This window comes from Haliotis rubra, unplaced genomic scaffold (assembly GCF_003918875.1).
Source record: "Haliotis rubra isolate DU_JTF1 unplaced genomic scaffold, ASM391887v1 Scf82, whole genome shotgun sequence".
Classification (NCBI taxonomy): Eukaryota; Metazoa; Mollusca; class Gastropoda; order Lepetellida; family Haliotidae; genus Haliotis; species Haliotis rubra.
The window spans coordinates 665217-692380 of NW_025767546.1; the positions used below are offsets into that span (position 1 = coordinate 665217).

A 27164-nucleotide genomic window follows, 5' to 3' on the forward strand; every position below is an offset into this window, starting at 1 on the left:
TATATAACAGTGAACAGACACCTGCTAGTGTAAATCTAGGACACTTATCAGATATAACAAAGAACAGACACCTGCTAGTGTAACAGAAAACATACACCTGCTAGCATAACAGAGAACAGACACCTGCTAGTGTAACAGAGAACAGACACCTGCTAGCATACAGTCTACGACACTTATCAGACACAACAGAGAACAGACACCTGCTAGTGAAACAGAGAACAGACACCTGCTAGTGTAACAGTCTATGACACTTATCAGATATAACAGTGAACAGACACCTGCTAGTGTAAATCTAGGACACTTATCAGATATAACAGAGAACAGACACCTGCTAGTGTAACAGTCTATGACACTTATCAGATATAACAGAGAACAGACACCTGCTAGTGTAAATCTAGGACACTTATCAGATATAACAGAGAACAGACACCTGCTAGTGTAACAGAGAACAGACACCTGCTAGTGTACAGTCTACGTCACTTATCAGATGTAACAGAGAACAGACACCTAGCGGGCGTACAGTCTACGTCACTTATCAGATGTAACAGAGAACAGACACCTGCTAGTGTAACAGAGAACAGACACCTGCGGGCGTACAGTCTACGTCACTTATCAGATGTAACAGAGAACAGACACCTGCTTGTGTAACAGTGAACAGACACCTGCTAGTGTACAGTCTACGTCACTTTTCAGGTGTAACAGAGAACAGACACCTGCTAGTGTACATTTAGGACACTTATCAGATATAACACAGAATCCATACCTGTCTATTTAGAATCTAAGCTGTGGGAGGAGTTCATCCAATAGAAATCACAAGAAGTAGAAAAGACTTCTATTAGCATGAGCACACTTCATGACCACCACACAGTACTTCCTGCTTAGAACTTTGGAACAGAGAACTAGGAAATATATATATAGCCTGCAGTCTATTTGGAGATGCAATTTTTGTACTCTGGCACACGTCCAGTTAAAAATATGTAGTTAAACTTGACTTGATCAGGCACCCAATCTGAAACTTGGCATCAGACACCGATTCTTCATTCCAATCTTTTTTTCAACTTCATTTTCTGAACTATTTCAAGTCCAGCATTTCTTAATTTGTATAGAGTTGTATCAGCCAATGTGCTGTTCTTCCCATTCTACAGGAGATGTGGTATAAGCTAATCACATGGTTTGGGCATCACCTTGCAAAGTGTATCAGACAGTGTATCAGACTGTTCACATAAGTATATACACAGACACAGACACAGACGCAGACGCAGACAACAGTAGCCAGCAATGACAGAATATACACCCAGCAGCCAATATGGACATAACATATACCCAGTAGCCACAATAGAAGGATATACTCCCAGTAGCCAATATGGACATAACATACACCCAGTAGCCACAATAGAAGGATATACTCACAGTAGCCAGCAATGACAGAATATACACCCAGTAGCCAGCAATGACAGAATATACACCCAGTAGCCACCATGGAAGGATATAGTCACAGTAGCCACCATGGAAGGATATACTCACAGCAGCCAATATGGACAGAATATACACCCAGTAGCCAGCAATGACAGAATATACACCCAGTAGCCACAATAGAAGGATATACTCACAGTAGCCACCATGGAAGGAAATACTCACAGTAACCAATATGGACAAAATATACACCCAGTAGCCACAATCGAAGGATATACTCACAGTAGCCACCATGGAAGGATATACTCACAGTAACCAATATAGACAAAATATACACCTAGAATCACAGTAGCCACCATGGAAGGATATACTCACAGTAACCAATATAGACAAAATATACACCTAGAATCCCCCATGGAAGGATATACTCACAGTAGCCAATATGGACAGAATATACACCCAGTAGCCAGCAATGACATAATATACACCCAGTAGCCACAATGGAAGGATATACTCACAGTAGCCACCATGGAAGGATATACTCACAGTAGCCACCATGGAAGGATATACTCACAGTAGCCACCATGGAAGGATATACTCACAGTAGCCAGCAATGACAGAATATACACCCAGCAGCCAGCAATGACACAATATACACCCAGTAGCCACAATGGAACGATATACTCACAGTAGCCACCATGGAAGGATATACTCACAGTAGCCACCATGGAAGGATATACTCACAGTAGCCAATATGGACACAATATACACCCAGTAGCCACAATGGAAGGATATACTCACAGTAACCAATTAGACAGATTATACACCCAGTAGCCACAACAGAAGGATATACTCACAAGGAAAATTCTGGAATGCTTGGCTAGGTGCTCCCACGGCTAAAACCACGCTCTAGGCACCCTGTAAACAACAGAGGATATATGTTACAATATTCATTAAAAATATATATTTCATAGATACTATTGATCTTAGATTTCCGTGTGAGTACATAAGAACGATGGATACACGCTGTGATTTAATGTATATCCAGCAATCATCATATCTTAATGTGTTCCAGATATATATACTCAAACCAGTAACCACGACAACCACCAAACTACTGCAGTAGCTGTATCCATACTGCAATAATATCACTATCATGTTTTACCTATGGAAATACTATCACAACAGTAACTAACAGTCACCCAAAATATATTTCCCAGAGTTTGGTGTTGTGACGTCCTGCTGATGTAATACAAGAGAGCTGGTAAGTACTCAATAAAACAATTGGTATTTCAAGGAAATGAAACAATCGCCGAAGTTGCACACTCTATCACTTATTAACATATCCAGGGTAGATATAGTAGTTATAACCAGGCTAGGTATTACAGTCATATCCAAGGTAGATATAGTAGTTATAACCAGGCGAGGTATTACAGTCATATCCAAGGTAGATATAGTAGTTATAACCAGGCTAGGTATTACAGTCATATCTCGGCTAGATATAGTAGTTATAACCAGGCTGGGTATTACAGTCATATCTGGGCTAGATATAGTAGTTATAACAAGGCTGGGTATTACAGTCATATCTGGGCTAGATATAGTAGTTATATCCAGGCTGGGTATTACAGTCATGTCTGGGCTAGATATAGTAGTTATAACCAGGCTGGGCATTACGGTCATATCTGGGCTAGATATAGTAGTTATATCCAGGCTGGGTATTACAGTCATATCTGGGCTAGATATAGTAGTTAAAACCAGGCTAGGCATTACAGTCATATCTGGGCTAGATATAGTAGTTATATCCAGGAGAGGTATTACAGTCATATCTGGGCTAGATATAGTAGTTATAACCAGATATAGTGAGTCATATCTATAACTAGTAGTTATAAGGCTGGGTATTACAGTCATATCTGGGCTAGATATAGTAGTTATAACCAGGCTGGGTATTACAGTCATATCTGGGCTAGATATAGTAGTTATAGTAGTTATAACCAGGCTAGGTATTACAGTCATATCTGGGCTAGATATAGTAGTTATAACCAGGCTAGGCATTACAGTCATATCTGGGCTAGAGTCATATCTGGGCTAGATATAGTAGTTATAACCAGGCTTACATTACAGTCATATCTGGGCTAGATATAGTAGTTATAACCAGGCTGGGTATTACAGTCATATCTGGGCTAGATATAGTAGTTATAACCAGGCTAGGTATTGCAGTCATATCTGGGCTAGATATAGTAGTTATAACCAGGCTGGGTATTACAGTCATATCTGGGCTAGACATAGTAGTTATAACCAGGCTAGGTATTACAGTTATATCTGGGCTAGATATAGTAGTTATAACCAGGCTAGGCATTACAGTTATATCTGGGCTAGATATAGTAGTTATATCCAGGCTAGGTATTACAGTCATATCTGGGCTAGATATAGTAGTTAAAACCAGGCTAGGTATTACAGTCATATCTGGGCTAGATATAGTAGTTATAACCAGGCTAGGTATTACAGTCATATCTGGGCTAGATATAGTAGTTATAACCAGGCTGGGTATTACAGTCATATCTGGGCTAGATATAGTAGTTATATCCAAGCTAGGTATTGCAGTCATACCTGGGCTAGATATAGTAGTTATATCCAGGCTAGGTATTGCAGTCATATCTGGGCTAGATATAGTAGTTATATCCAGGCTAGGTATTGCAGTCATATCTGGGCTAGAACCAGGCTAGGTATTACAGTCATATCTGGGCTAGATATAGTAGTTATATCCAGGCTAGGTATTGCAGTCATATCCAAGGTAGATATAGTAGTTATAACCAGTCTGGGTATTACAGTCATATCTGGGCTAGATATAGTAGTTATAACCAGGCTAGGTATTACAGTCATATCTGGGCTAGATATAGTAGTTATATCCAAGCTAGGTATTGCAGTCACATCTGGGCTAGATATAGTAGTTATAACCAGGCTAGGCATTACAGTTATATCTGGGCTAGATATAGTAGTTATAACCAGGCTGGGTATTTCAGTCATATCTGGGCTAGATATAGTAGTTATAACCAGGCTAGGCATTACAGTCATATCTGGGCTAGATATAGTAGTTATATCCAGGCTAGGTATTGCAGTCACATCTGGGCTAGATCTAGTAGTTATAACCAGGCTAGATATTGCAGTCATATCTGGGCTAGATATAGTAGTTATAACCAGGCTAGGTATTGCAGTCATATCTGGGCTAGATCTAGTAGTTATAACCAGGCTAGATATTGCAGTCATATCTGGGCTAGATATAGTAGTTATAGCCAGGCTAGGTATTGCAGTCATATCTGGGCTAGATCTAGTAGTTATAACCAGGCTAGGTATTGCAGTCATATCTGGGCTAGATATAGTAGTTATAGCTTGATAGCGACCATATTGAAAATGCTATTGATGGCCTTTACTTATAAGTCTATAGTAATTGTATGCTTGTTATAGGCAAGTCTAGATAAGAAGGCAGTGCATATAAAGATGTTTAGTTCTTTATCAGGCAACTTGTTCACCATATTTTTATAATCCAGAAATGACCATTTAGATTAATTGCTACTGCCTTATAGACTTGTGCCAGCTTAAACTATACCCAAATGATTCTGTTTAGAATGTAATGATAAATGGGGTATGTGCAGTTAGTGGTACATTCTCTCAAAATTAACACACTCCTCCCTATAATGATCTCACATTTTCTTTGTGAATCTTTATTTAAACATTTGGGTAAGTGTAATTAATCAGACAAATTATTCTCCTGAAAAGATACACGAGGTTCATACTTAAGTAAATTTAGCTGTATCAGCTTTCTGAAACATATTTCAGACAGGTGGAGATAATGCATGTGGTCCTAATTACAGCACGTACTCAAGTCTAACTCCTCGCAGTAAGTGCCACACAATACTACAGGAAGTAGACTCACCACCTGAATGGATGGTACCAAACACAGGTATGTCAGGTAAAGGACAGAGTCTTGGCAGGGGCTTCTACCAGCAAATGTTAGGTGAGGAACCCAACCAGTCCCACCTGTGTGGGATTACCACCGTTGTACGCCCTGCATCAAGACTCTGTATGGAGCACATGTAATGTAGCGTGTATCTGGCTCTCATCATCCCTCCGCTATCACAACATGATTACCTCCACCGGACACACAATCTCACATCAAGCTAAAAAATTCACATATCACATTAAAAGTGTTACATGTGACATCATTCTTCAGATTTGGGAAAGAATTTGGTTCAGAGCCTCAGGAACATTCAAGCTTGATCACGTGGATGATAAGAAGTCTTTAAGATATGTCAAGTAATACTTATATAGATCTGCTGTAATCAAGTAGACTTCAGATAAAAGACATTCATCATGAATGGAGAGTTTCTCAGTAATCTTTCATAGACAGGTGGATACGTATCTTCAGTGTTTTTGAAAATTTGATTAGTAGAGCATTAAAGAAGCTTGACAGAGAATCATGTGAGACCCATGGCACCAGCAGACACTTCCAACCTTTCCTGCAATATTACAATGGATGCTTGCTCTCTGTTTTCACTTTTCAAGATGGCTGCTGCTGGCACTAGTGGAATCTGATCTGGATTCTGTTGCTTACATCAGTGCTAGCTGTTCTCTTGTGACACCTTGAGAAGGTCAACAGCTGATGTACAAGGTAGATCTACATCTACCATTATGCTCTCCAACTCACTCAATACCATCAGCTGTCCATCCCATCTGCCCCTACACACATACATGCACACACATACACACACATGTATACAGAAACACACACAACTACACATAAAAAACACACACATCCACTAGATTGCACACCTACGCCCACACATGCATAAATCAAACATACATGTTCTTAAAAAAAGAGGTTTTTGCGAGGTTATAAAATGGGTTTGTCTAAGACACTCTTTATCATGAACAATAACAGCCTAAGATTTAATGGCCAATAGAACAATTAGAACAAAAGACATAAGTCATGCTCTGGTGTAAGTCTCATGAGGATCATCATGGCTTCTGGAATAATTTGGAAACTTTACCTCTGTCTTTTATCATTGCATATCTCCAAGTTTCTTAAGTTATGTAACCAACAGTCATCATGAATAATTTAGCACACTTAGATGCACTTTGTGTTACAAGATAGTTTTGGTTGTAATGAATGACAGTAACTGTTTCATTGTGAAGGGCAGCCGGGATGCTGGCAACCTGAGTACAACCTGTGCAAATTGTACCACCTTCTCAGTTCAATCTGCATCAGGGAAGACATCTTGTAAAGATGATAATGAGCTCATACACAGAAACAACAGCCTATCCCTGATCTCAACTTGCAGCCGAAGACAACATAAAAAGCAGATGCATGTGTTTCTGCCATCAGCAGCCTGGCTACAGGAGCAGCAAAAACAGGCAGGGTCGGCAGGCATCAACCTGGCTGGGACAACTATCATCCTGGCTGGGACAACTGACTCCATGGATGCATCGACCGACCACCAGTCACTTCGTCAGCTCAACAGGCTGCACAATTACCAATGTCCACTCTTTTCAGGAACATTTGTAAAATAAACTCTTACAGTGTTCCTAGAGTAAACTGTTTTTTCATCCACTTTCTAAGTAAATCTGGATTACTGATAAATGACCAAACTCCATCATAACCTATTCATGTTTCTATACATATTTAAGTGAAGTGTTCACTTGCCTAATCAGAGGGGCACCTGTGCTGAGGCTCTGAGATGCAGATAACCGCTTCACATTTGATGAGGAAATGATGTGGAGCACCTTCTAAGTTTAGACTGGTGCTCTTAAAGCTGGATAAAGAAGTCTCTATAGAACAGCCTGCTAATGCACTGGAAACGTGTGGCCATGAATAAAAATGTTGTATGGATTTCCTTGGCTATTCCATCAACCACCCTCCTCACCACTCAGTTCCTTCTGCAATGAGGATCTATAACGGCCATAAAATGTCTAAGTCCTGTGATGGGATTCGAACCATGTAATCCGAAGCCGGGTGCCTTGTCCACATGACCAAAGAGGTTAACCCTATCAGCAACTGACGGTAAGGATGTCATCTGTTGGATGACTCCATGCGATGATACAAACTCCCCCGCTCAATATGGGCCTCACAATTGGGTACTGAGACTTTTTTAATTAAATATATCATGAACATGCACAGCCCCACATGGGTGCCATCTTGTAGCCGAGCATGGTTTTGCAGTGTCCAGCCACTGGGCTGCAAGTTATAACATGGGGCAGCTCTGGATGGTGATGAATGTATTGTTGATGTGATGAATGGACTTCCCTCCATAAGAGTTCGTGCAGAATGCATGAGAATGGCAGGTGAGAAAGGTAGTGAATCAAAGGGCCAATCAAAAGACAGATAACATCCAAACGGTGTCACTGGAAGTCAGATGCTAGACAGTAGTTTTAAGTCATGGAAGTGAATAAATATGGAGATTATGAATCCAGGTGAAGCTGGAAAAATCTTTGAGGCTGCACTTGGTATCATGGTTGAAGAAGTTAGTAGGCTAATGAGAACATTTAATGAAAACAACATGAAATAATGATGAAGAACGATGAAAATGTTTACATACATAATGATGACTGGGATATTATGAGAGGGTGGCACTAACATGGCTACCTCAGTGAGAGCTATTAACAACACCCGGATACAGATGCATTCATATCAACCTCAAGTCTGACTCCCCATACCTCTGAGCTTGAGAGGTGAACGTACCACAGTTCATATGAACCTATAGACTAATAGCTAGTCTCTGAAATGAACATATTTTACAGAAAATAAAAGTTTTTAAATTTAAATTGTAAATACAATAAAAAGGAGCCCAGGGACTTTCTTCACTTGAAGCTGTGGAAATCTAGACTTGCCACATTTTCTAGACTTGCGTGGGTTTTCTTGGATGTATATTTGCTTCAGGGTCTGTATGACAGACTAATGGACCTACACCTTCAGCCTCTTGATACATGAATGTATCAGGCCAAGAAAGATATGTCGAGTTGCTGGCAACATGGTTTCAGCGACTCATGCAACCATTTTTGGTTTATATTTCAAGTTTCCATGTCAATTGCCCTTTGAAGTACTACATCATGGTCAGTGTGGTCAACGTCATAATGGCAGCAATACAAGATGTACACTCCAAAGTAGCCTCAAGTACTGGCTGCAGTCAGTTCCAGTAAAACATAGACACAATTCCATTCACATCCCTATTTTCATCTCCAGCAGCCTATTCACATCCCATTTTCACCTCTAGTTTCAGGACATTTATGGTATTCCCCGCTATGATATTGCTGGAATAAAGCGTAAAACTAAACTCACTCACTCTAGGTTCAGGTATTTTGTATGAAGGAAATATTCACTTGTGCTACTAGTATTGCAATAAGACTCCAGCAGGGTAAATATATTAAACAGATCACTGCCAGAGAATAACCAGTGTTGATTATCCACCAAACAAATTCCATTGGACACAAAATGATGACACAAGACGTTCATTAAAAGCGTTATCATGTCCTGCCTATCAGGGAACACTCATGAATTCATTCATGGGAAACCTTTCAAATTATACATTTCTGACTTTTGGTTCAAAAAGTCAAAATAGAAAAATAAAATAAAAATATCTTGTTTTGTAAAAATGCAACTAAGAAGCAACATAAAAGTAGTTGAAAAGTTTTCAATCATAATTGATAAAAAGCATTAATTAGTTCCTAGGCTACTGTAAACAAACACTTAAAACAGAATGTACAGCCATTTCTGACAGTAAATGTATGTGATACACAATATTTGTAAACCAGAACATAGATTATGTGTGGTAATAGCAAGTTGTTCAGTTTTTTTCAACAAACAGCTACAAAATTATGCCTCTAAATCAAATATAAACTTGAAAAATATTAAATTTGTTCTTTTAAACCCCTGAAGATTGATTTAGTCTGGAATCAAGTGAGCAACGGCCTCAGCCCTTACCTGCTGAAGCTATATACATTCCATCAATCATGCTAACAATCCAGCTATGTCTCTTGAATGTTGTACAGCAAGTGTACAGAACCTCTCTCCAGCCTCAACAACATAACACGCAACCATGTCCCAACAGGTCTAATGAAGGTAAATTAGAATGAGGATTATACCCTTTCACCAAATCAGGCAGATTAGTGTAAATCCCCCTAATCTGCTAATACCCTCTTTGAGGAAATTGATTGTTACATTTGTTCTTTTGTGGCCTATGTGCAGTTCAAAATATATGTGCACATTTGTGTTGTTAGATTGTCTGCGGGCCAATATTGGTGCAGAATAGTCAGTAATTAGCGTCACAGATTCGTTGTATAATCAATGTTCATTATTAAACTGGTGATGAAGGCTGGTACAAATCTGTCTCATTCTATTCACATAATATGGATATGTGTGTCAGTCTCCAACAGGGGTCTGTAGTGGGCTGGGCTGGGTCCATATTGACGTAACCCCCTTTACCCTGCTTTAAACGGGTAGCCACTGTAGGTCAGGTACACAGTGTCCACTTAAGAATTGTTTTACTGGGACCCTGGTAAAATGTATTTGGAAACATCTATGATCGAGTTATCTTGAGTTTTGTTTTAAACATTTAAAGGTCTGAAGAATGCTTGGATAGTGAGAACAGTCAGAACATTAGTGTGACTTGTAGTGTGGACTTATAGTGAATGTTATCATTAACCAATCTATCAGTTTTATTGAGTTTGGGGCATCTGCCATAATGGTCATGGTTCAATGTTCTTGTCATGTTAATTGTGTCAAAAACAGTGAGTGGGTAAGGTTTTACGCCGTTTATAGCAATGTTCCAACAATATCACGGCGGGGGACACCAGAAACAGAACATCTGAAATCAGTAAGATTTAGCTGAAGTAAATTAGTCCAGTATATCCAGACCTCTATGATATCAAGTGTACATCGATGTGATGTTAAATTTTAACTCACTCACTCACTCAAGTCTACATTTATATGACACTGACACTACATCAGCATACCATCAACACTACATCAGCATACCATCAACACTACATCAGCATACCATCAACACTACCTCAGCATACCATCAACACTTTCTCAGCATACCATCAACACTACATCAGCATACCATCAACACTACATCAGCATACCATCAACACTTTCTCAGCATACCATCAACACTATCATCAGCATACCATCAACACTTTCAGCATACCATCAACATCATACCATCAACACTTTCTCAGCATACCATCAACACTACATCAGCATACCATCAACACTACATCAGCATACCATCAACACTACATCAGCATACCATCAACACTACATCAGCATACCATCAACACTACATCAGCATACCATCATCAACCATCATCAGCATACAGCATCAACACTACATCAGCATACCATCAACACTACATCAGCATACCATCAACACTACATCAGCATACCATCAACACTACATCAGCATACCATCAACACTACATCAGCATACCATCAACACTACATCAGCATACCATCAACACTACTTCAGCATACCATCACATCAGCATACCATCAACACTACATCAGCATACCATCAACACTACATCAGCATACCATCACCACACTACATACCATCAGCATACCATCACCATCACTATACCATCAGCATACCATCAACACTACGTCAGCATACCATCAACACTACATCAGCATACCATCAACACTTTTCAGCATACCATCAACACTACATCACATCAGCATACCATCAACACTACATCAGCATACCATCAACACTACATCAGCATACCATCACCATCAGGATACCATCAACACTACGTCGGCATACCATCAACATCAGCATACCATCTATGTCAGCATACCATCAACACTTTCTCAGCATACCATCAACACTACATCAACATACCATCAACATTACAACATCATACCATCAACACTATTTCACTACATCAGCATACCATCAACATACGCCAGCATCAGCATACCATCAACATTTTCTCAGCATACCATCAACATCAGCATACCATCAACACTACATCATCATACCATCAACACTTCTCAGCATACCATCAACACTACATCAGCATACCATCAACACTACATACCATCATACCATCAATCAACACATACCATCAACACATCATCAGCATACCATCAACACTACATCAGCATACCATCATCAGCATACCATCAACACTACATCAGCATACCATCAACACTACATCAGCATACCATCAACACTTTTCAGCATACCATCAACACTTCCTCAGCATACCATCAACACTACATCAGCATACCATCAACACTTTCTCAGCATACCATCAACACTACATCAGCATACCATCAACACTTTACATCAGCATACCATCAACACTACATCAGCATACCATCAACACTACATCAGCATACCATCAACACTTTCAGCATACCATCAACACATCAACACTACATCAGCATACCATCAACACTATATCAGCATACCATCAACACTACATCAGCATACCATCAACACTACATCAGCATACCAGCCACACTAGGTTTCCATATCATTAACACTGGGTTAGCCCACCACTGACACCAATTTGGGATACCATCAAGATTACATTCGGAAAACATCAACACTTGGATAGCATATCATCAGCACTAGGCGAGCATACCATCCACACTAGGTTAGGCTAGTGGTGGCACGTGGTCCTGTGCATAGAGCTCAGGTCACAAATCAGGTGAAGTTAAGCAACGTTGAGGTCAGACTGACTGACTGACTGAGTTTGCTTTTACGCGCTTTTAGCAATATTCCAGCAACATCACGGCGGGGAACACCAGAAATGGGCTTCACACATTGTACCCTTGTGGGGATTCGAACCTGGGTCTTTGGCGTGACGAGCCAACGCTTTAACCACTAGGCTACCCCACCGCCCCCTTGAGGTCGGACAGTCCTTGGATGGGTGACCGTGTTTGGCAGCTCGACTCCTGAGAGTTTCTAGGACTTCAGTCCTGTCCTGCAACGAAACACATGTGATACATGTGCTCTCACCTTAGGCAAGTGAGTTTGTTCAAAATTGCCTGTGTTCACCCAACAGAAAATGGATACCCAATGGGATAAGTCAGGTGACAAAAACCGTCATGTGTCTAACAGGCAGCTTGGCTTATCCGGGGTAATAATGTGCATTGTAAGAGCTATGAGCATACCTTGTGTGGAGTTTGGCGCTATATAAATGAACACATTATTATTACCACGGACACAACATTAGCCTATCATTGACACTAGCATACAATCAACATCACTCCAGCATACCATCAACAGTACATTAGCATACCATCAACACCACATTAGCATACCGTTGACACTAGCATACCATCAACATCACTCCAGCATACCATCAACACCACATTAGCATACTGTTGACACTAGCATACAATCAACACACATTTGCATATGATCAACAAGTCAACCAATTATGTCTGTGTTAAGACACATGATATTTGATCGCTTGTTTGCTCATTCTTAATACTGTACTCTGCAACAACATTATGACCAAAAGAGGACAAAGCAAGCTACAGATTTATATAATGAACAATGATCCATGCTGTTGGGCTATGATGAAACATTCATCCCTTCCCAGTAACCAAGCCTGACCCCAAGGATTCAGTAAGCTTCATAGGACTAGCTCAAGTTGCTGAGGAACAAATCATAGTACTCAAAGGGCTGGGAAATATGAACATATCTACCACTGACACTATATGTGCTGGGGCATCAGATTCAAGCAAATCTACAACGCCTCCTGAATGCCACTCTTAGGTTTTACAATATGTAGTATGAGATGAACCCCCACCCCCACCACCACTCCCCACCCCCACCTCACCCCGCAGCACGATCGTTCAGCTCCCCAAGTTACATCACTCTCTACAACTGGCAGATTTCGGGGAGATAAGCTCTGCTACTTTTAAGTTTCTCTCATATGATGAAACTGAAATTAAATATGCCTTATTGCATAATTCCTAAATCACCTGTCTGGGATTAATAAATTTGATCTCTTCCAATGAAATAATCGTTTCCACTTTTAGCGCTGGCAGGTTGCCAAAATTCCTTCTGCGATCATTTATTTTGTAGAGGAACAACATGGCTGCCTGACTCATCTTCCCTGCTATCCAGACCAGGCTAAATATAACTTGATATTTCACCAACCTTCAGCAAATATGGCAGAAATTTGGGCAAAAAATGCTGTTTGTGACCATCTTTTTACCACTGCTGCTAGCTCATTCAAGCTCAGACCCAAACATTTGGGAATTCACATGAAAATTATAAATAATACAAATATGATCAACAGACACACATCTTTGTTGTGATTGAAGGAATTTCCCAGTGGAGGTACAGCACAGGTATATTGCATGACCTCTGTGAGATGATGGGGCGACTGATTGAAAAAGTCTGGAAAATGTATTAATCTGCTGTCATTTGGACTTACTTTACGACTGGATCATATTTAGCAGCCTGCTCCCCATATGCCACAATCATCCACATAAAGTGACTAATAGTTGATTGGTCACATGTCAACATCATCCACATAAGGTGACTAATGGTTGATTGGTCACATGTCAACATCATCCACATAAAGGTGACCAATGGTTGATTGGTCACATGTCAACATCATCCCCATAAAGTCACTAATGGTTGATTGGTCACATGTCAACATCATCCACATAAAGTGACTAATGGTTGATTGGTCACATGTCAACATCATCCACATAAAGTCACTAATGGTTGATTGGTCACATGTCAACATCATCCACATAAAGTCACTAATGGTTGATTGGTCACATGTCAACATCATCCCCATAAAGTGACCAATGGTTGATTGGTCACATGTCAACATCATCCACATAAAGTGACTAATGGTTGATTGGTCACATGTCAACATCATCCACATAAAGTGACTAATGGTTGATTGGTCACATGTATCAACATCATCCACATAAAGTGACTAATGGTTGATTGGTCACATGTCAACAGACATCCACATAAAGTGAGTTAGGATGGTTGACTGTCAGTATAGGATCAGTGATTTCAAAATCATCCATTTGTGTTGGTTTTGATTAGATATGACATAAGGCAGAACATACTGCTTAGTAAACTTACTGACATAATACTTAGGTGGAGTAAAATGACTGAAATAAGCACATATTTGAAAGCTGTGGGTAACGGAAAATGAAATACCCACCCAACATTCACCCTCAAAAATACAGTGGGTACAGCACCCATGAGCTCAATCTTATCTGAGCTCTGAATGGTTGATTGGTCACACAACATGTAAGGTGGCCAATGGTTGGCTAATCACATATCAATAGCACTCAGGTAAGGTGACCAATGGCTGACTTGTCACATGTTAATATCATCTGGATAAGGTGACCAATGGTTGACTTGTCACATGTTAATATCATCTGGATAAGGTGACTAATGGTTGACTGGTGGAGCAGTAGTTAACTCATCTGTTATACACTAGACTAACTGGTGGAGCAGTAGTTAACTCATCTGCTGTACACCAGACTAACTGGTGGAGCAGTAGTTAACTCATCTGTTGTACACCAGACTCACTGGTGGAGCAGTAGTTAACTCAGCTGCTGTACACCAGACTAACTGGTGGAGCAGTAGTTAACTCACCTGTTGTACACCCGACTAACTGGTGGAGGAGTGGTTAACTCACCTGTTGTACACCAGACTAACTGGTGGAGCAGTAGTTAACTCACCTGTTGTACACCAGACTAACTGGTGGAGGAGTAGTTAACTCACCTGTTGTACACCAGACTAACTGGTGGAGCAGTAGTTAACTCGTCTGTTGTACATGGGACCAACTGGTGGAGGAGTAGTTAACTCATCTACTGTACACTAGACTAACTGGTGGAGGAGTAGTTACCTCACCTGCTGTACACCAGACTAACTGGTGGAGCAGTAGTTAACTCACCTGTTGTACACCAGACTAACTGGTGGAGCAGTAGTTAACTCATCTGTTGTACACCATACTAACTGGTGGAGGAGTAGTTAACAACTCACCTGTTGTACACCAGACTAACTGGTGGAGCAGTAGTTAACTCACCTGTTGTACATGGGACCAACTGGTGGAGGAGTAGTTAACTCATCTACTGTACACCAGACTAACTGGTGGAGCAGTAGTTAACTCATTTGCTGGACACCAGACTAACTGGTGGAGCAGTAGTTAACCCATTTGCTGGACACCAGACTAACTGGTGGAGCAGTAGTTAACTCACCTGTTGTACACCAGACTAACTGGTGGAGCAGTAGTTAACTCACCTGTTGTACACCAGACTAACTGGTGGAGCAGTAGTTAACTCACCTGTTGTACACCAGACCAACTGGTGGAGCAGTAGTTAACTCACCTGTTGTACACCAGACCAACTGGTGGAGCAGTAGTTAACTCACCTGTTGTACACCAGACTAACTGGTGGAGCAGTAGTTAACTCACCTGTTGTACACCAGACCAACTGGTGGAGCAGTAGTTAACTCACCTGTTGTACACCAGACTAACTGGTGGAGCAGTAGTTAACTCACCTGTTGTACATGGGACCAACTGGTGGAGCAGTAGTTAACTCACCTGTTGTACACCAGACTAACTGGTGGAGCAGTAGTTAACTCACCTGTTGTACATGGGACCAACTGGTGGAGCAGTAGTTAACTCACCTGTTGTACACCAGACTAACTGGTGGAGCAGTAGTTAACTCACCTGCTGTACACCAGACTAACTGGTGGAGGAGAAGTTAACTCACCTGTGTACACCAGACTAACTGGTGGAGTTGCTGTACACCAGACTAACTGGTGGAGCAGTAGTTAACTCACCTGCTGTACACCAGACTAACTGGTGGAGCAGTAGTTAACTCACCTGTTGTACACCAGACTAACTGGTGGAGCAGTAGTTAACTCACCTGTTGTACACCAGACTAACTGGTGGAGCAGTAGTTAACTCACCTGCTGTACACCAGACTAACTGGATGGAGCAGTAGTTAACTCATCTGTTGTACACCAGACTAACTGGTGGAGCAGTAGTTAACTCACCTGTTGTACACCAGACTAACTGGTGGAGCAGTAGTTAACTCACCTGTTGTACATCAGACTAACTGGTGGAGCAGTAGTTAACTCACCTGTTGTACACCAGACTAACTGGTGGAGGAGTAGTTAACTCATCTACTGTACACCAGACTAACTGGTGGAGGAGTAGTTAACTCACCTGTTGTACACCAGACTAACTGGTGGAGCAGTAGTTAACTCACCTGTTGTACACCAGACTAACTGGTGGATCAGTAGTTAACTCACCTGTTGTACACCAGACTAACTGGTGGAGCAGTAGTTAACTCACCTGTTGTACACCAGACTAACTGATGGAGCAGTAGTTAACTCACCTGTTGTACACAAGACCAATCTTTTATTGGAGCAGTGGTTAACTCACCTGTTGTACACCAGACTAACTGGTGGAGCACTAGTTATCCCATTTGCTGGACACCAGACTAACTGGCGGAGCACTAGTTAACCCATTTGCTGGACACCAGACTAACTGGTGGAGGAGTAGTTAGCAATAGTTAGACTTACTCAAGCAGTGGGAATGTACTACAGGAAGTTCTCAACTTTAAACACCCCACACATGGCAACACTGCATGGGCTAAACATTTACAAAAACATCAATTCCTAAAATGCAGGAAGTCGTTTCTTGTTTTGTAGCAAACTTTTTTCAGAACAAGTGTTCAGCTTGTCAAGGTACTGTACATATTCTGCAGTGGGTATCTGTCATCATAATGGCCTTGGCGTTACCTGGTTGTATGCATCCCAGCTACATGTCGGTGAACTGAGTCACCATGGAACACTGACAAGCCACATGGCCTCTACTAGTACTTTACAACATCTCCCCAGTCTTATAATAATAAAATCTGTCTGTACTCCATACAAGCTTCACATGAAATCTCAACATACCGTACACATATCGCGTTTATAAACATGATAATCTGAATTTGCCATTGATCACAAATCCTTATTATGCCTTATACCCGATTTAATTAAGGGTTAGTGTAATTCGGTGGAGTGGAAAATCCTGCTATCAGATTACATTAATCCAGCGAATACCTGACGCGGTAAGGACATCTAAAATCTGTGGAATACCTAACGCGGTATATAAGGACATCTTATGACCGGCACCTAGCTTTGTATGGTAGTTTGCCATTACCGCAGCGGCTTGTGACGTCATCGCGCCGCTATATTCCCTTCAAAGAAAGTCTGGGACTAGTTGAGCCGCGGATGATGGGGTGCCAATGTGGCGTGGTATCGGACGATATGAAAGATGTTTCAATGAAGAAGTAGAGATAGACGACGCCAAACTTACCAGCAGTGTGTTCTGACCGATCCGCGCAGATGATGCTAGCACAAGAGAGAAAGATTCGGGGATGAGGGAAGTTGTAGAGTAAAAGAAGGGCGTTATCTTCAACATTGAGGGTGGGATATTTGGACCATGTGATTCATTTCTGATCGTCCATTGGCTGAAAATGTGTGCCAGTCAAGACTAAATGCATGCATTTTCATTGACGAGACTGTCCTAAGTTCTCGAGTATATTCCTGTTATTGCAAAATACTATTAGTAATGCATGAATGGTTGCTGAGCCTTTCTTATATTGAAACAAATGGTAAATGAGACCTACTAGCAGATTTAACCTTAACAGCTTCCATGAAAATACCAAATTCAGAGAGTGTAAAACCAGGCACTTTCTGATAGTATCGCGTTCATATATGGTAATGGCAGAGCCCGTCACCCGAGCCGGTGTTACCAATGGTTCCGGCGTCATGCTCCTCGTTCATCTGGGATGGACACTGTTAAATTAACTACCGCCGTTGTTTATATAAAGACCCCGTTGTAAGTTGTGTAGGAAATGAACTCCTAGACCTTGTGTACGGTAGCCGCTGGTAAAGGAATACCGGGCTTGCGCGGCTTCTTTAAATGAAATAGTTATCATTGGGGAACATCTGCCACCATTTAGGCAGATCGCGGCTCGGTTTGAACGCGTGCCTATATGTGAGGCTACACTCGGCAAGTGTTATGAATCATGTTGGTCTATGTACTTGTGGCCTTCCTGCTGCACAGATAGAGTAAGAGAACTGTAACGTTTGTGAAGTGTTTCGTCTCTGCCACGTGGGCCGTTAATTGCTTTAACTGAACCAGTTCCACCGAGTTCAAGTGATACGAATAAGTATGTATTAGAAAACAGAGAGTTCCCTGTCTTCGAACAATTCAGCATATATAATAGGTATGCCACTCGCTGCATTTGAAGCTTTAGTGTCAACGTCCCTTCTTAAAAATAAGAATACAGAGTGGCATCATCAGAAAGACATGTCCTCGACATGAACATATTTTTATAGTCATATTTTAATGTATAAAGGAAATGATCAAATGTATATCAAAGATTCTTAAGTGACCAACAAATTGGAGTGAGTGAGTGAGTGAGTTGGGGTTTACACCGCTTATGGGCGTCACACATTGTAGCCATGTGGGGAATCGAACCAGAGTGTTCAGCGTAAGGAGCGAACGCGTTACCCACTAGGCTACCCTGACCGCCCGTCTCAAATGTATCAGTTTCAGGAATTCCCACATCACGCTCTTCCTTTAGCTGGGAAGGACACAGACAAAATACTGCCTTTGTTCATATTATAAAAAGAAATTATTTCGGGGCAATGTTTCTTTGTATAAAACTACACTGGAAAGGAGAGTCAGTAGACTAACGCTTAGTCTCTGAATATATATAATTTTGATAGTAACAAATAAACCCATTTATATTGAAAAGGAGCCCCAGTGAGATTAGAGATTCAAAACCTCAGGAAATCTAGACTTGATTCATTGAGAGCTTTAATATTGCAGGGAGGGCTAGGCAGTAGGGAAAATAATGTGGTTCAGGGACTGTGAGACGGACAAGAAAGTCAGCTGACAACAGAAACGTGAAAGAGATTAAACAATGAAAAATGTAAAATAATTAGTTTATCAACCTTCATCAAAACCGGACGTTTTAATTGAAGCCTAAACTTACCTTTACGTGGCATTTTATTATTTTCACAAAGAATAATTACCTGTTACTTATATGGTATCCATTTAAATCCATTAAATGTGCAGTTTAAATATTCAAACGTTTCGCATTTGAAGTATATAATTTGCCATCGCTTCATGGAGAAATATCTATTAATAATCGAAACTGGACCAGTCAATACAGTATCTGACATGAGCATCGATCTACGCAACTGGGGTACGACGACGTCAACGATCCAACATCCCCGATCCCGTTATAGTCGGCATATTGGCTTCTGAAGGCCACAGGTAGATGTCTATATTTTTTTCGGGAGTGATGCAGACTTTAGTGTGATTCCATCCCAGCATTTTAGACCTAAGTTTCACAGTGCTGTATAAGGTGATTGTCATAGCAGTAGGTCTGTTGAGCTAGGGATACGTACTCTCCACATAATACTGCTTGAAATACTCTAATACAAAGTTTCAGAGCGATCTGTATTCCAGATGTACACTTACTAACGTGCTGGAGTGTCTGATACTTTAATTCAGTGGGAAGTTTTCATCTATCGCCATATTATGTTCGCGTTATTTACAACGCTGATGAGCCATAAATGCTCCTCATATGTTCGGTAACATATACAATTGATCTTCATTTCGATTTCAGGTCTGACACAATCTCTCCAGGGACTGGGTTAGTTTATGTGGGACTTGTCGTGATGCACAGAATATTTCAGTTTTCACAGTTAAGATTACATAGATGACCAAACAATAGAAGGTTACAGCTGCTACCGTAGCACACAAAGCCCCCAGTCCCAGATTTGCAGGGCAAGAATCTACTGGAGATCGTTTATAGAGTCCCCGCATGTGTCGTACGTGCATTTATAGGTATCCTAGCCTTGCTCCAAGGCTATACTGAATGCTGGACCTATGGATGTATAGTAATTCTATCCTTTAAAGAGGCAAGTCTAGGTAAGCGGACAGGAACGACGCCAGTTTATTATTTATTGTTTTTAAGAAATTTTCATTTAAACTATTAATTTTTACCTTAGAGACTTGTGCAAGTCTACAGGTGTCCTTACATGCTCAGTCCGTGGCACAATATATGTAAGTACACGTGTACCGTATCTGAGAGAGGCGTCCATGTCAAGCTAATGTATAGTGTTAGCTGGTTAGTCCAAGAAAACGGTAATTGTAGAGACCAGTAAACGCACGCACGCGCGGACACACACACGTGCATTTGCGTAGCTATATTAGTGCAATATATTACAGGTCAGCTTGTTTACAGATTCACTCTAAGGTTAGTTTCGTTCAATTGGCAGTTAGCTTATGTAAATAAGGCACATTGGCGCTCAGAGAATAGCATTTACAGTAAGTCATAACCGACATCTCATCCCGTTCTACTCAGAACCATTAAAAATCGTTTACCCACTAGTCACGTGACCGATAAGGAGCCTGATATATGCAGCTCAAATGAAGTTTAGGAACATCCATTTTTTCATATGTTTATAGCTGATCTGCCATGGTTGGTGTATATTGAAACAAACATCCCTCCAACTGTATGTGGTTAACTTGTTTCGTGGTAGACGGCTGCTGCAGCAGACATTTCCAACACCTTCACCCGGGATCAGCTGAGACACTGTTGAATATCAAACCTACTGGAGACGTGTTATGTGAATGTCAAGTAGTGTCAGATAACCCAGAATAGGCGGATATACCGAGAAACGTTGCCATGGCTACACACGTGCGAGGCTGATGGTTGGTTACAATGTTATAATCACAGGGGCTTGTAACGCTAAAAACTGCCATCAAGGTATATACTGTCACTGACGGGGTCTTAGTACTATAATCGAATGCCGGTGTCTCGAATATTATGCATAACTCGAAGTACCTGTCGGTCCCGACCATTCCCTGTTATAGTTGTAATCATTTGAATACCGGTTACACGAATTCGTCTCATAAATACACACGATGACTCGAGAAGGAAATTTGGTCCCATGAGATTCAAACAACAGCAATCTTGTATACATAAGCCGAAGTCAGTCAATGAGAAGTTGATTGGTGTAGCAAACTGATCCAATTAACAAACCAGCGCGGCTCACACCTTTAGGCAGACTAGTGATTTTACGGAAATCACTGTCTGTGCTAATCAGACTGGAACTGATAAGGTGCCCCTATTAGTGATAGGGAAATCATTAGGTAAACAAATGCTTAGGTGGAGGAATTAGGACTGGATCACCTTTTTTTCTACCCTCATAGACATACCTATGTCTCGAATACATCGATAAGTCGAATGTATTACTTGGTCCCCAGCGATTCGACTCATCGGGATTTGACTGTATATAAACCTTTTATATAATACTACTAAGACCCCGTCAGTGACAGTATATACCTAGATGGCAGGTTTTAGCGTTACAAGCCCCTGCGCGTGGTTATAATTAAGCATCTATTACCCTCTAAACAGTAGTAAGAGAGTTGATGGGTTAGTGTTTTCACGGGTGACATTCATTCCGTTAATACGAAGACGTGTAAGTATATCTCCCACTGTTTCAGTGTGTGGGCGTGTGCATGTTTTTGCGTTATTTTCTACGCTGCGTGTGTGCGTGCGCATGCGCATGCGTTCGTTATAATTCAACCACATTCTTATGTAACTTCCTTGAGAGCTTTTTAAATATTTCAAAGCCATCGTTTATTCTATTTTTCAGTTTTGTTAAGGCTGCAGTCGGCAGTAGTAGGTGGCAGTGTCTGGAAGTGATGGGAGTCGTGGTATGTGCACCATCACGCTAGAGCGTGTGTGGGATGGCTTTATGTGCTGTTGGTTCAGGTTCATTGCTGAACGCCGTGGTGGTAAACATCCCCGCTAAATAACAGACTCCTGTACGTAGTCCTCGTCTGGATCAGATATACCAGAAGTCAGTATCACATGGAACGTCCTCAACTATGAGCGTACGTCACGTAGTCAACGCTAGCAGACCAACCCGGCTGACCACCCATCTATTTCAGTCGTATTCTCACATGGGTTATTGGGTGTCTGTCGCGGAGTCCATAGAGAAGACGCATGTGCAGGAACTATATACATGTCTGCTTCAGAAAAAACTAACATTGTGGAATTTGGTGAAGGAAACACGCTTACACAAGGCGAGTGATACTGAATCGGCCCCAGTCTCGGTGATTTTGTAACTTATTTTCCTAAGGCGCTGAAACCTAGCTGATCTATTTTAGTCAATTTTCTTACAATAAAGCACATATTGCACGGTAACGTGCATGTTTGATCGTGTTTCCAAAGAAGCCATAAACACGGTTTCTGTAAGAAAGTCACAGAGATTGCAGACAAATGAAAAATGTAGCAGTTGCCTTGACGATAATTTAATACGACATAAGCGCTGATTAGCAAGTGTGAGCTAAGTGAGTGAATGTTGTTTAAAGTGAAATTCATCGGTACGTTTTCACTGCAAACTGACTATAGCCCAGACGCTGGTTTTATAGTGCAAGCTCACTTAGATACTATGCCACAGTTAAGCATGAATACCCCACTCAGACACATTATACTGACTCCGAGCCGACAAGTCCGTGTTGTACCCATTAATGCCGAGCGCCAGACAGGGACCAACAAGTACCATATTTTAAGGTCTTATAGTATGACGCGACCGGGGTTTGAACCCTCGACCTTCCGCTCTCCGGGCAAACGCTCTAACCACTACACCACGGAGGCGGTCGAATGTTGTTTTGACTCATTGTTGTCATCAAACCTGCTGAAGATCCGGACTAAAATTGGTCTTTATTAACCCATGCTTGTCTTAAGAGGCGACTTACGAGATCGGGTTGTCAGACACGCGGACCCGGTTGACGAGTCACCGTATCCAAATCGAGTTGATCGATGCTCATTCTGTTGATCATGGGGTCGTCTGGTCCAGATTCTATTATTCACAGACTGCCACCATATAGCTGGAATATTGCTGAAGTTGGCGTTAAACAACAAACATATTTTTAAGTCATGAGATATCACATCACTACAATATCACAGCTGTAGTTGTCGGAGATCGAGCCGGTATCTCCAGACAATGGTCTCCTGCTACCACTAGGTGTCAACCTTTGTACGATGAGGTTGTGCACTGTTCTCCACGCAAGATGTGCTTATTGTAGGAAAAGAGGAAGTCCGCTCTGACTGCACCAGCAAAGGGTCAACACTAAGAATGTCAGCACACACCAGTCATCATTTCCACTCTAGGACATGGAGATCCTGCTGTAGGAAGTGGAGATCCAGATGTAGGACATGGAGATTCTACTGTAGGACGTGGAGATCCTACTGTAGGACGTGGTGATCCTGCTGTAGGACATGGAGATCCTGCTGTAGGACATGGAGATCCTGCTGTAGGACATGGAGATCCTGCTGTAGGACATGGAGATCCCGCTGTAGGACATGGAGATCCTCTGCTGTAGGAAATGGAGATTCTGCTGTAGGGCATGGAGATCGCGCTGTGGGACATGGAGATCCTGCTGTAGGACATGGAGATCCTGCTGTAGGACATGGAGATCCTCTGCTGTAGGACGTGGAGATCCTGCTGTAGGACTGTAGGACATGGAGATCCTGCTGTAGGACATGGAGATCATGGAGATCCTGCTGCTGTGGGACATGGAGATCAGGACTGATCCTGCTGTAGGACGTGGAGATCCTGCTAGGACATGGAGATCCTGCTGTAGGACATGGAGATCCTGCTGTAGGACATGGAGATCCATGGAGCTGTAGGACATGGAGATCCTGCTGTAGGACGTGGAGATCCTGCTGTAGGACATGGAGATCCTGCTGTAGGTGTAGGTGGAGATCCTGCTGTAGGACATGGAGATCCTGCTGCAGGACATGGAGATCCCTGATGTAGGACATGGAGATCCTGCTGTAGGACACTGTAGGAGATCCTGCTGTAGGACATGGAGATCCTGCTGTAGGACATGGAGATCCTGATGTAGGACATGGAGATCCTGCTGTAGGACGTGGAGATCCTGCTGTAGGACGTGGAGATCCTGCTGTAGGACATGGAGATCCTGCTGTAGGACATGGAGATTCTGCTGTAGGACATGGAGATCCTGCTGTAGGACATGGAGATCCTGCTGTAGGACATGGAGATCCTGCTGTAGGACATGGAGATCCTGCTGTAGGACGTGGAGATCCTGCTGTAGGACATGGAGATTCTGCTGTAGGACATGGAGATCCTGCTGTAGGACTGCTGTGGAGATCCTCATGATAGGACATGGAGATCCTGCTGTAGGACATGGAGAGGACATGGAGATCCTGGATCTGCAGGTGGGATCCTGCTGTAGGACATGGAGATCCTGCTGTAGGACATGGAGATCCCTGCTGTAGGACGTGGAGATCCTGCTGTAGGACGTGGAGATCCTGCTGTAGGACATGGAGATCCTGCTGTAGGACATGGAGATTCTGCTGTAGGACATGGAGATCCCGATGTTTGACATGAAAATCCCGATGTAGGACATGGAGATCCCGCTGTAGGACATGGAGATCCTGCTGTAGGACGTGGAGATCCTGCTGTAGGACGTGGAGATCCTTCTGTAGGACATGGAGATCCTGCTGTAGGACATGGAGATCCTGCTGTAGGACATGGAGATCCTGCTGTAGGACATGGAGATCCTGCTGTAGGACATGGAGATCCTGCTGTAGGACATGGAGATCCTGCTGTAGGACATGGAGATCCTGCTGTAGGACATGGAGATCCTGATGTAGGACATGGAGATCCTGCTGTAGGACAGATCCCGATGTAGGACATGGAGATCCTGCTGTAGGACATGGGACATGGAGATCCTGCTGTAGGACATGGAGATTCTCCTGAGGATGGAGATCCCTGCTGTGGAGATCCTGGAGATGAAGATCCTGCTGTAGGACATTGAGATTCTGCATGGGTCATGGAGATCCTGCTGCAGGAGAGTGGAGTCTGCTGGACATGGAGATCCTGCTGTAGGATCCCGATGTAGGACATGGAGATCCTGCTGTAGGACATGGAGATTCTGCTGTGGAGGGACATGGAGATTCTGCTGTAGGACATGGAGATCCTGCTGTGGGACATGGAGATTCTGCTGTAGGGCTGTGACATGGGACATGGAGATCCTGCTGTATGGGACATGGAGATCCTGCTGTACTGATCCCATGGAGATCCTGCTGAACATGAGTGCTGCTCTACTGATCCCACCCCAAATCGCTAAACATGAGTTCCTATTGTGATGACCCAAACATTGTGTACTGGGATATTTCAGCATATTTACTGACTGACATTTGATCCTTGAAGATGCATTCAATCCTCAGATACCTAGCCCGGTGCAGCAAAACTGTTTAGGGTACATGCATTTATCTGGTTTTCCCATGCATTCAATCTAATTCTGCTAGCCTGGGTCCAGGTGTTCAATATATGTCCGCTTCTCTAGGGCCAGTCTGTTGGGTATTTAATATGTCTACATGTCTTGGCACAAGTCTATTAGGTATAAAATATATTTCTGCTACCCTGATTTCTCTCTATTGGGTATTCAATTTGTGTAGTACCCTGTCTGCAGGCTATTTACAGTCTAACCAAACAATTCATCTGCCCAAAACAAAGTTCCAGGCACTGCTCCAAGTGTGTCTATAACTTCACAGGTGATTTATCTAGATACAATAAGCTACACGAGTGTATAATCACTGCAGTGTATGTGCAGGGTCTGCATTATGTATATGGAAATGTTGCTGGGGATACACAGTTTCTATGTATTTCCTCTATGCAAGCTGTCATTATGGTCTGTAGTTTCTATTAACTGGTTATAAATATGAATGTGCACAGAGACACTTAAGGCAACACATATTGCAGTTGCAGTGAAATGGGAGACTACAAGATACACAGTATCACAATAACTACTTCCCTACTTGCCAGAAGCTCCTATGATTCTAATAATAATGGCATACATGCTTACTATGCACCAATTCTCACAAACTAAAGCTTGATGAAAGTGTAATATAAACCCCATTCAGCAGATCTGTGTGCGTTCAGTTCCATTCTCTGCTCCCTGGGGTTCCTGCAACCCATGCTATACCAGTGATGTGTTCGAAGGTTAACTTATCCTACTGGGTACCCATTCACTGCAGGCTGAGCAGAGAACAGAGACAGTAGTTGTGGTACCCAGGGATACATGTGCTTCAGTGTGAAGGTGAGACCAAAGCCCTAGGAACTCTCAGGAGTCCTGAAAACAGTCACCCATCCAACTCCTCCCCATGCCCATGACCAATGTTGCTTACCTTCAGCAGATTTGTGAAATCTGTACTGTATATAGAACCATATACCACCATGATATTTCTAACACCAGCACACACACACACACACCCCACACACACCCCAGTTTGATCACCATGTCCCTCAGATACAGCAGAACATCAAGTGAGATCCAGCAGACCTAGGACCATTTGTACAAAAAGATCTCAACATCACAATGAACGTAACTCCCATACTGTAACACACACTCTCGTAGCACTAAGATCGGTTTGTGAGCCTAATGTAATAAAGAGTCAGTCCAAGTATCCTGTAAGCTTAGGTCAATCCATCTCTGGTGTCCTGCACCATGATATCGCTGAAACAGGGGCGTGTCACGCTTAGAAACAGCGTTAAAAGACATATAGGTACATAGACCTTACCCTAGTACTATATAAAAGGATACTAGGGTAGGGTCTATGTACCTATATGTAA

At 42.1% G+C, this 27164-nt stretch overlaps 1 protein-coding gene across 22 annotated transcripts in view; it reads right to left on the minus strand.

The window, feature by feature from the left end:
- The window catches only part of LOC124261996 (troponin I-like), a 69696-nt gene extending 51812 nt beyond the window's left edge, over positions 1 to 17884 (minus strand). For 18 of the 22 annotated variants that reach the window (XM_046696409.1, XM_046696407.1, XM_046696395.1 and 15 more), the window contains exons 1-2: positions 17785 to 17884; positions 2271 to 2331 (exon numbers count right to left, since the gene is read on the minus strand). The gene's annotated coding sequence lies outside the window, so the exon portion shown is untranslated. Of the gene's footprint in view, positions 1 to 763; positions 855 to 2270; positions 2332 to 17784 lie in introns of those variants that run through there. The other 4 variants (XM_046696386.1, XM_046696382.1, XM_046696391.1 and 1 more) reach the window with 4 other exon arrangements.
- Positions 17885 to 27164: the final 9280 nt, after the last annotated feature.